The sequence below is a fragment of the Parasteatoda tepidariorum genome, chromosome 1 (genome assembly GCF_043381705.1).
Source record: "Parasteatoda tepidariorum isolate YZ-2023 chromosome 1, CAS_Ptep_4.0, whole genome shotgun sequence".
Lineage (NCBI taxonomy): Eukaryota > Metazoa > Arthropoda > Arachnida > Araneae > Theridiidae > Parasteatoda > Parasteatoda tepidariorum.
Window position 1 is genome coordinate 47,530,684 of NC_092204.1, and position 8,928 is coordinate 47,539,611.

The following is an 8,928-nucleotide window of genomic DNA, read 5'->3' on the forward strand; positions in this document are numbered from 1 at the left end:
ATTTTTATGCTAGTGAGAACCAAAACAATATGGAAATGAATGAGGGAAAACTGGATCCTACCACGTGATTTCCCGGCCAATAAAAATGTAGCGTTAAACGTTTAACGCAACCTTGTTGGAAGTCGCATAAGAAGTATAACTTCAAAATAGAAATGATTTACCAGCACAAGTTAAAGAAAGAGAAAAAAACAAGTTAAAGAAAGACACAGGACAAGAAAAATTTACATATTCTCCCCAAAATACTAAGAATATGGATTAGAATCGCAATATACTTTAAATATATATAGTAGCATTGCAATGTATATCAAAAGTGGTTATTACGGAAAATCCAAATCCAATATGATTGATTGAATTGAGCTCTTATGGTCTTTTGTTACAAAACAAAAAGGAAAAAATAAAAAATTACGAAACTGAAATGATTTACCCGCACAAGTTTGTGTTTGCTGCGTAAGCTACATAAGCAGAAAAAAAAATGTACCATTTCTCCCCGAAATATCCAGAATGAACATAGCAATTGCTCGTCATTTCAAGTTTAATCGTTTGGACATGAGGATGGCAAGGAAACGGGAAAAGAAAGTGCAAGCTTAGCTTTTCCAAACTTCCACCCCGGTTACTTTGCAAGCCTAGACTTACAGAAAATGGGAAATTTTCTTGCTCTATGAAAGATATATTTATAGAGGCGAAAGCTGATATTATTCTTCGATTCCCATTTTATAAGAAGTATCGGAGGACGCACGAAAAGATTTTATGCGTATATAAATAAAGGTTTTATTTTCTGGTCTTGTAGAGAAGGAAAAAAAAAAGAAGAAAAAAAGAAAAATCAGAAATTCATGGGAAAAAGCTTTAAAGTGGGTGGTGAAAGAATGGTGTTGGTACCAGAATTATGGCTTTCGGGCTCTGTCTGTACAAGCTTGATAAAAAATAGGGCTATATTTATTATTTCTCTTCCGTGATGTTATGAGTTTAAGATTTTTTTTTTCATCAAAAAACCGGTGTATTTTTAGTGAGTTTTCACCCTCCCCCGTTCTCTGAAATGGCGGAGTCGTCATAAATTATTGGGTGTAAAAATGATTTCGACGAAAAGGGATTTTTACGGCATGCTCACTTTTTGCGACTATGTTTTTAAAGCACTCGGGAGACGTTGGAAGCTGGGATTATTTTATTTTTATCCGAAAGAAATTGCGTGGGTGATGAAATTACAACGGAAGTGTATAATAAAGAAAATTTACCTTTGGTATCGGAAAAAGATAACTGATGGTGCCATGTTATACAACAATTGTGTGATATTTTGTTTTTGAAGCTGATATTAGATAACATCGATTGATTTGTCCCAAACATATTTATCACAAAAATAAATATAAAAGGGAAAAATTCACTAGTTTCAAACGAAGTAGAAGACAAAAACGAAATGCAATTTTTAATCAAACTGGTAGTTTTGGAGGATGACTAGAATACATTCTTAATCATCTCAAAATCATATTTTCCTATAAAAAAAACTAAAACTATACACTGAATTATGAATTAAATTTTTTTTACAGGTTAACGAAACTTAAACTATTATTCCATTTTTGGAGATACTATTTAAGAAAATTTTTTAAGTTACTTGTGCCTCTCCTTGCAGTTTGTAATGGAATTTATAATTATAGAAATTAATCTAATTAGTCGTAAAATCAGAATTGTGAAGGGGATTGAGGGAACCCGGGTTCGCATCCCAGCGATGGCTGATGGACCCGAATTTCGCACTCGGCTCGAACTGATCACTAGAGCCCGGAAGTTCAGGCAAAATGCCATAAATGCCCTTTTCTGCTTTTTTTAAACGTTTTCTTCTGAAAATGCCTCTTTCTTTCCTTTTGTTCATAAATGCCTATTTCTGTCAAATTTAAAATTTTTCTGCAAAGCTTTTTGTGCTTTTGACCGAACATAAACGCAAAATGAAGAAATTTTGAAGTACAGAAATGGTTGACTGTCATCCGACGTATTGTAATGCATTTATAGAGATTAGGACTTTATTCCTTTTGTCTTATTAATATTTTCTCTCCGTCTCTTCGTGGCGTCACCTTCGTCGTGGCGTCAGAAAACGTGGCGTCACCTTCGCCCGATGCGCTTTGCAAGGAGAGAGAGAAAGGGAGTGAAAAGATTGGAGTTATTTTTACTTACAGTCAATAGAATTTATTCTTACTTACGGCCCATATAGCCTACACCATCGAATAACTCGTATGCTCTCTTATCTACAAAACGAATTCACCAAGCTGGTTGAGCACATTGTAGCAGGAGCACGAAAAAGTTTTCTAGTATACTAGTTATTTCTAAAATGCCTAAAGTAAAAGCCTGCACAAGCAAAAAACTGGACAGTTTTGTGAAAGAATTTGGGTCGGATGTGTTTTCTACTGATGGGAGCATTCTGTTTTGTAAGGCATGCGAGAAGTCAGTAAATTTTGAGAAGAAGTATTTTATATCTCAGCACTTGGAGACATCTAAGCATAAAACAGCAAAAGATAAAAAAGATGGGAAAACACCGACTCTGATTCCCACCTGTTTTCAATTATCTTCTCGCAAATCGGAATTTGCAATGGATTTATGCAGATCATTTGTAGATGCCGGCATTCCGCTGTGGAAACTTGAAAATAAAAGTATACGAGCTTTTTTGCAAAAATATACGAATCAAAGTGTGCCCTGTGAATCAACTTTAAGGAAAACTTATTTAGATGACTGTTATACCGAAGTTCTTAAAACTATTCAAAATGAAATCGGAACGAAAAACATATGGCTATCTATAGATGAAACGACAGATGTAACTGGACGATATGTTGCGAATGTTATTGTTGGTGTTATGGACCCATTTGAAAAACATAAAATCTTTTTGTTGACATCTGAACAGTTGCAAAAGACTAACAGTACTACAATTGCACAGTTGTTCACTAATGCACTGGCTTTACTTTGGCCAAATGGTACTGAGCATGAAAGAGTGCTATTATTTCTTACAGATGCAGCCTCCTACATGAAAAAAGCTGGAAATGCCTTAAAAGTTTTATTTCCTAATATGATCCATCTAACGTGCCTTGCTCATGCATTGCACAGGATAGCAGAGGAAGTAAGAGGTCTCTATCCTGAGGTAGACTCGCTTGTTTCTAGTGTGAAAAAAGTATTTGTGAAAGCCCCTTCAAGAGTTCAAGTGTTCAAAGAAATTGCACCAGACATTCAATTACCTCCTAAACCGATCCTTACGAGATGGGGAACATGGATTTCAGCAGTCTCATACTACTGCACAAATTTTGAGGAAGTTACTCGAGTCCTTACCAGCTTTTCGGATGAAGAGGCAATATCCATAAGAAAAAGTAAAAATCTGCTTAGCAGTTCTAAAATTAAAAATGAACTGACTTTTATTTCAACTTATTTTGGGAAGCTCCCTGGAGCTATTGAACACATGGAAAAAAGAAATATGTCTTTGTCCGAGTCACTAAAGATTTTCGACAATACTATTGAAGAACTAATGTCTGTGCCTGGACCATCTGGTGACATAATAAGGAAGAAATGTGAAAACGTCATCTCTGCAAATACAGACTTTGAATGCATCAAGGACATTGCAAAAGTACTTTCTGGTGATACTACAGTTGAACTTACCATATCTCCTACCATGGCAAGTTGTTTTAGGTACGCGCCCATAACTTCTGTCGAAGTAGAAAGATCCTTCTCTTTGTTTAAAACTATATTGACTGACAGGAGACAAAATTTCTCTTTCGAAAATTTGAAAAAGCATCTAGTTGTGATGTGCAACAACAACCAATCATCAGAATAAATCTGCATACAATATTATTGTAAGTACGAGTTTTCAATTTTTATTTCGCACCTACGCAGTTGAGGTTTTTTTTTTGTGCAATTATGTCCACTTCTTTTGTACTATTGCTACGACAGTCGAGTGAAATGAATATGTAGGTATACCGGATACTTCTAGCAACTTTTTTTATACCTTGGATACCTATATGGGCTTTTAGGCATTACCAACTACCATTTTGCTCCAATTTTAAGTGCCTTTTTTAAGTGCCTATTTCAAGCTTTTTAAATGCCTTTTTGCCTGCCTATTTTTGCATTTTTTATTGCCTGAAATTCCGGGCTTTACTGATCACACTTCGATGCAAAATATCCTCAGTGGTAGACGAATCATGGATGAGAGTCCCCTTGCTGTCAGGCTAGTCGTGGAGGATTTTCGTGGTTTTCCTCTCCATTTAACTCAAATTCCGGTTAATTCATCTAAAAAGCCTTCAATGAAGGCAAATTTCTCCCAATACTTGATCCAGGAGTTCCCTTGTCTTCTGAATTGCGTTCAAAATTACAAGGCTACAGAGTTGAACTTTGATAGTTGCAAATTCAGAATTGGGTTAGCTGTTCAACGCCTTTTGTAAAATATAATATATATGCATAAGGAGTCGGAGTGGCTCAACGGATAGAGGGTCCGCCTTCCAATGAGGGGACACAGGTTCGATTCCCAATGGTGACTGATTGATATTCTGCTCCCGACTCACACTGACCACGGTGCTGACGTAAAATATCATCAGCTGTAGATGGATCATGGAGTAGAGTCCTCTTGCCTTCAGGCTAACCGTGGGAGGTTTTCGTGGATTTCCTCTCCATGTAACGAAAATGTGAGTAGGTTCCATCAAAAAGTCCTCGACGAAGATAAATTTTCTCTCGCTATTTGATTCAGGCGTTTCCTTGGCTTATAGATATGGTTCAAAATTATAAGGCTTCACAGTTGAACTTTGATGGACGTAAACTCAGAATTGGGTCAGTAGTTCAAAGCTGGTTATGAAACAAAATATAAAATTAAGAAATAAATATGACTAAGATAAATTCTTTTTTCATCAGGAAAACTAAGTGCAGTTAATATTTAAAAATTAAAACATATAAAAGTTTGTGTTTCAGGAATGCGACTACGTTTTTTAATTTCTAAGGGTTCATAGAAGCTAAGATACCTTTATTTATATCCGAAATACATTTTATTGATGATATTGCAACAGATGTGGGCAGTGAAAAAGTTTGATATGTCACTTGTGAGAAAATTTAATTAAGGAGAATAATTAGGTAATTCAGGTAATTACGGAATAATAATTAGAAAAAAAACACTTAAATTATTACAAGCATTTTCTTATTCACTATAATTATAAATAGAATAATAATTTATCTTTTTTTCTCCTATGGTAATAAAACTATTTTTTACTTCAAGTGATCTCTTACATAAAAATGCAACCATTAGAACAAAAGTGATTTCTCAATTTTCTTTTTTTTTTAAAAATTTTAATGATGTAAAGAATAAGAGCACAAGTTTTTATTTTGCTGTAAGTAGTGTTCAATATTACAATGTGTGGTAGATGTGTTGTGTTTGTGATTTTTGAATTGGTTTTCAACTTGGAGTTATTTTTTGCTCTTAACTATATGCATAATAAATATACGAAACATTCTGAATAACTTTTGTTCTAATGATCGGATCTTTGCGCACTAGGAATCAATTTTATTGGTTCTGCCTTAAGTGATCTTAAGGCCTAAAGAGGATTTTACCTTAAATATGCTACTTGGTTAGGGCAGACGGCATTTTAAGTTACTAAATGAGACCCAAAAACAGACTTTCTCTGAGTAAATATGAATTTTTTTTTGGCAAATTTGGATTACTGACCCTCAAAAGATAGGGGGTAACCGCAATTTGGGAAGTATGGTCAATAGTTTGGTCAGGAGAGTGGTCCAATGTTTGGACTCCTTTATGTTAATATTACTATTTTTAGTTTCTCTTATTTTGCCATATATCGAGTTGTCTTATAGTGGACTGGAATTTTTTTTATACACAATTATAAAATTCGCTTATCCAAAGGTATATCCAAGCAAAATTATTATAATATCTTTTTTATTATTATTTTTTACTATTTTATTTAATGGTAGTTGAAAAATTTAATTGTGAGGTACAACATTTTGCTCATAATTTTGAAGAATGCATTTCTGTAAGGAAAAGTACAAACTTTGAATGAAATCGATCGAATAATTCCTTTGAAATTGAATTTTAAATGCAAAACTTCTTTAAATTAGATTTCTCAGAAACTATTCAACCGATTTCGTTCAAACTTTGTATTATGCCATATAAAATCACATTCTTTAAAATAATGTAAATGTTTGTCCCTTAAAACTCAAAATAAACCATTAAAATTCAAAATTTTTTTGATTATTTTTAAATAAATTAATAAAAAAATAATAAATGATAAATAAAAACTTTTTATGTATGAAATTATCATGGGATAAGTGAATTTTGCAATTGCGCTCAAAAAGTTCTTGATGTTTGGCGAAATACACAAAAAGTAAAACTTACCTTAAGGGGTCCAATTTGGGACCGCTCTTCCTGACCAAATTATAGGGACCATATTAACCAGATTGCGGCTATCCCCTGTATTTTGACGGTCAAAAATACAAATCTGTTAAAAAAGGGTATCTTATTTTGAGAAACTGTTTATTCTGTGTCTGATTCTGTAACTTAAAATACCATCTGTACGTACTAATGAACATATTTCAGGTCATCCTCTCAAACCATTAAGATTGAGTTCTTGTGCTTGAAGATCCGATCATTGGATCAAAAGTTATGTATGGTGTTTCATTAATTTCTTTTGAATAAGAGCCTACTAATTTATGAATGTAATTGTAAGGATAAATTGCTTTTTTTCGGTCTGTAAAACAATATTATTTCGATAACCTAGAAAGTGTTCTCAAGAACTTAAATTTTATTTCATTCTACCAAGTGTTAGTTTGTATATGTTTGAAATAAAATGCTTCAAAAATGTCTAAACAACAGCAAGAAAACCTTTTTTCTAAGAAAAATAAACAAGCTACTTTAACACTTATTGATCATGCATAAAAAATAGCAGCAATTGAAAAACAGGAGCTGGTGCAATTGAAACGAGTTTTTTTTTCTACCGTTAATTTACCAGTTTCTTCTTTAAATCTCTTTTATCTCATCAGATGTAATAGCTAGACATTTCCCTAATTGCATTCACATCAAAAAGTGATTTCGACTTGTGTTTTTGTCGTGTGATGACCCAGGTGTTGCCAACTTTAATGATTCGTTTATTTGCGATTGTAAAACTTCGATAATTTGGTTTATTTTGTTGATTCCGTTTATTTCGTTGTTTTGGTTATTTTTGTTGTTTTCGATTAAGTTTAGATGCGTTTTTTATGGAAAGTGGCAACGTAACTTGAAACTAAAATAAATATACCAAAGAAATATCTTTTCAAAGTGCTCAAAAAGCGCTTTAAGTTTTTTACTGAAAATTTAAACATTTTTGAAGGATAGTCTTAATGTTTGTTTGCAGACTTTAAAACCTAAATTTTACAGAAGAAAATCGCTTAAGAATTCAAAACTATTTGTGCGATAAATCAATTCTTTTTCGTAACAAAGGGTCTTGAAGTTAGAGGATAGGATAATTTTTTGCAAATTTCGAAAGTGAGAAAAAGAGTAAATTAATTGTCACAAAATTTAGCTTTGAAAGTGACTTGATGTTTTATAATTTGGTGTGATAAAAGCGTATCTAAAAGTGAACAGTTTTGAAGTCATGATGGTTTACGAATACATCTTTAATTATCGTCCACACTAGTTTATTTAATATTGCCCCCAAAACTATTAAGATCCAATCTTAATACACCATAATCAGATCTCTAGATCAGAATTTATTAAGGTGTTTGCCCATTGTACATCTCGTATATGTCACGTAAACAGTGACAGGTATTTCTCAATTTGTCTTAAAACTTAAAACTTTTAGCTTCTAAATTGTTGATATTCTTATATCTTTCGATAACCTGTACTGATTTAATTAGGTTTTCTCAATTGTGTTACGATAAGAATGTTGTAAGATTAAAAAAATAAATAAAATGTTCCAAAAGAAAGAATCAAAACATATTCTTACATACTTACATCTTCTTGTCAGCTTATTGAAAATAAGTATCCTTACTCGTGACATAAAAGTAATATTTGATATGAAGTAATCAGATGTATTTAAAAAACTTAGCACAGTATTTGCAGTTACAATCATAAAGATAAATAAAGTTTAACCTTTCAAGCTTTCTTCAGCGAAACTGTGAAAGCTTGTTTAAACACTCTAATCTATGTAGATTTAAGTTGGGCATCACATGCAATATGTTAAGTAATTGAAACTTTTTAAACAGTGCAACATAAACTTATTAATTGCCACAATTTATGATTGATTGATTTCACAGTTTTCTTTTATATCAGCAAAATATTGCTGTTGATCGATTTTAAAAAATAGTTCCATGTTTAATTTCATTAAATTAAGTTTAAGTTCAAATTTAAGCAAACTAAGTTTAAGCAAAAATAGTTCAAAAACTTTGCTAATTATAAGTTATGATTACTTTTGTATGCAAGCAAATAATAATGACATATGCATACCAAAGTAACACGGTAACAACTAAGCATTTTTAAAATTGGATTGTAAATTTATGAGTAGAAATATATAAATTAATGTCAGTGAAAAGTAAATAGTCAATTCTGTAACATATTATTTAAATGATAGTAGTAAAGTAGCATTAGTAATATTAAAATTTTGAATAATAGAAATTACCAATTTAAATAAATCTTTGCTTACGTGCGATTATTATCACCCATTAAAAATGCTCACAATCTATTTTCATATAATGGATTTGTAATTTCTGATATGTAAACTCCCTCGAAGTGTGTAGAAAAATATTTATTATTTCAGTTAAACCGAATTGTGGTTCTGTTATAAATTTGTATTTTTAATTTAAGCAAAATAGTACCTTGTGTGAATTATGTCGTATAATATATTTCATAAATGTTATGAGTTACCAAATCACTCCCTATTCGGTAAACGCGTTTCTAATTAAAAATACAAATTGCTTTTCACGCTCGCATCTGTGACAAAT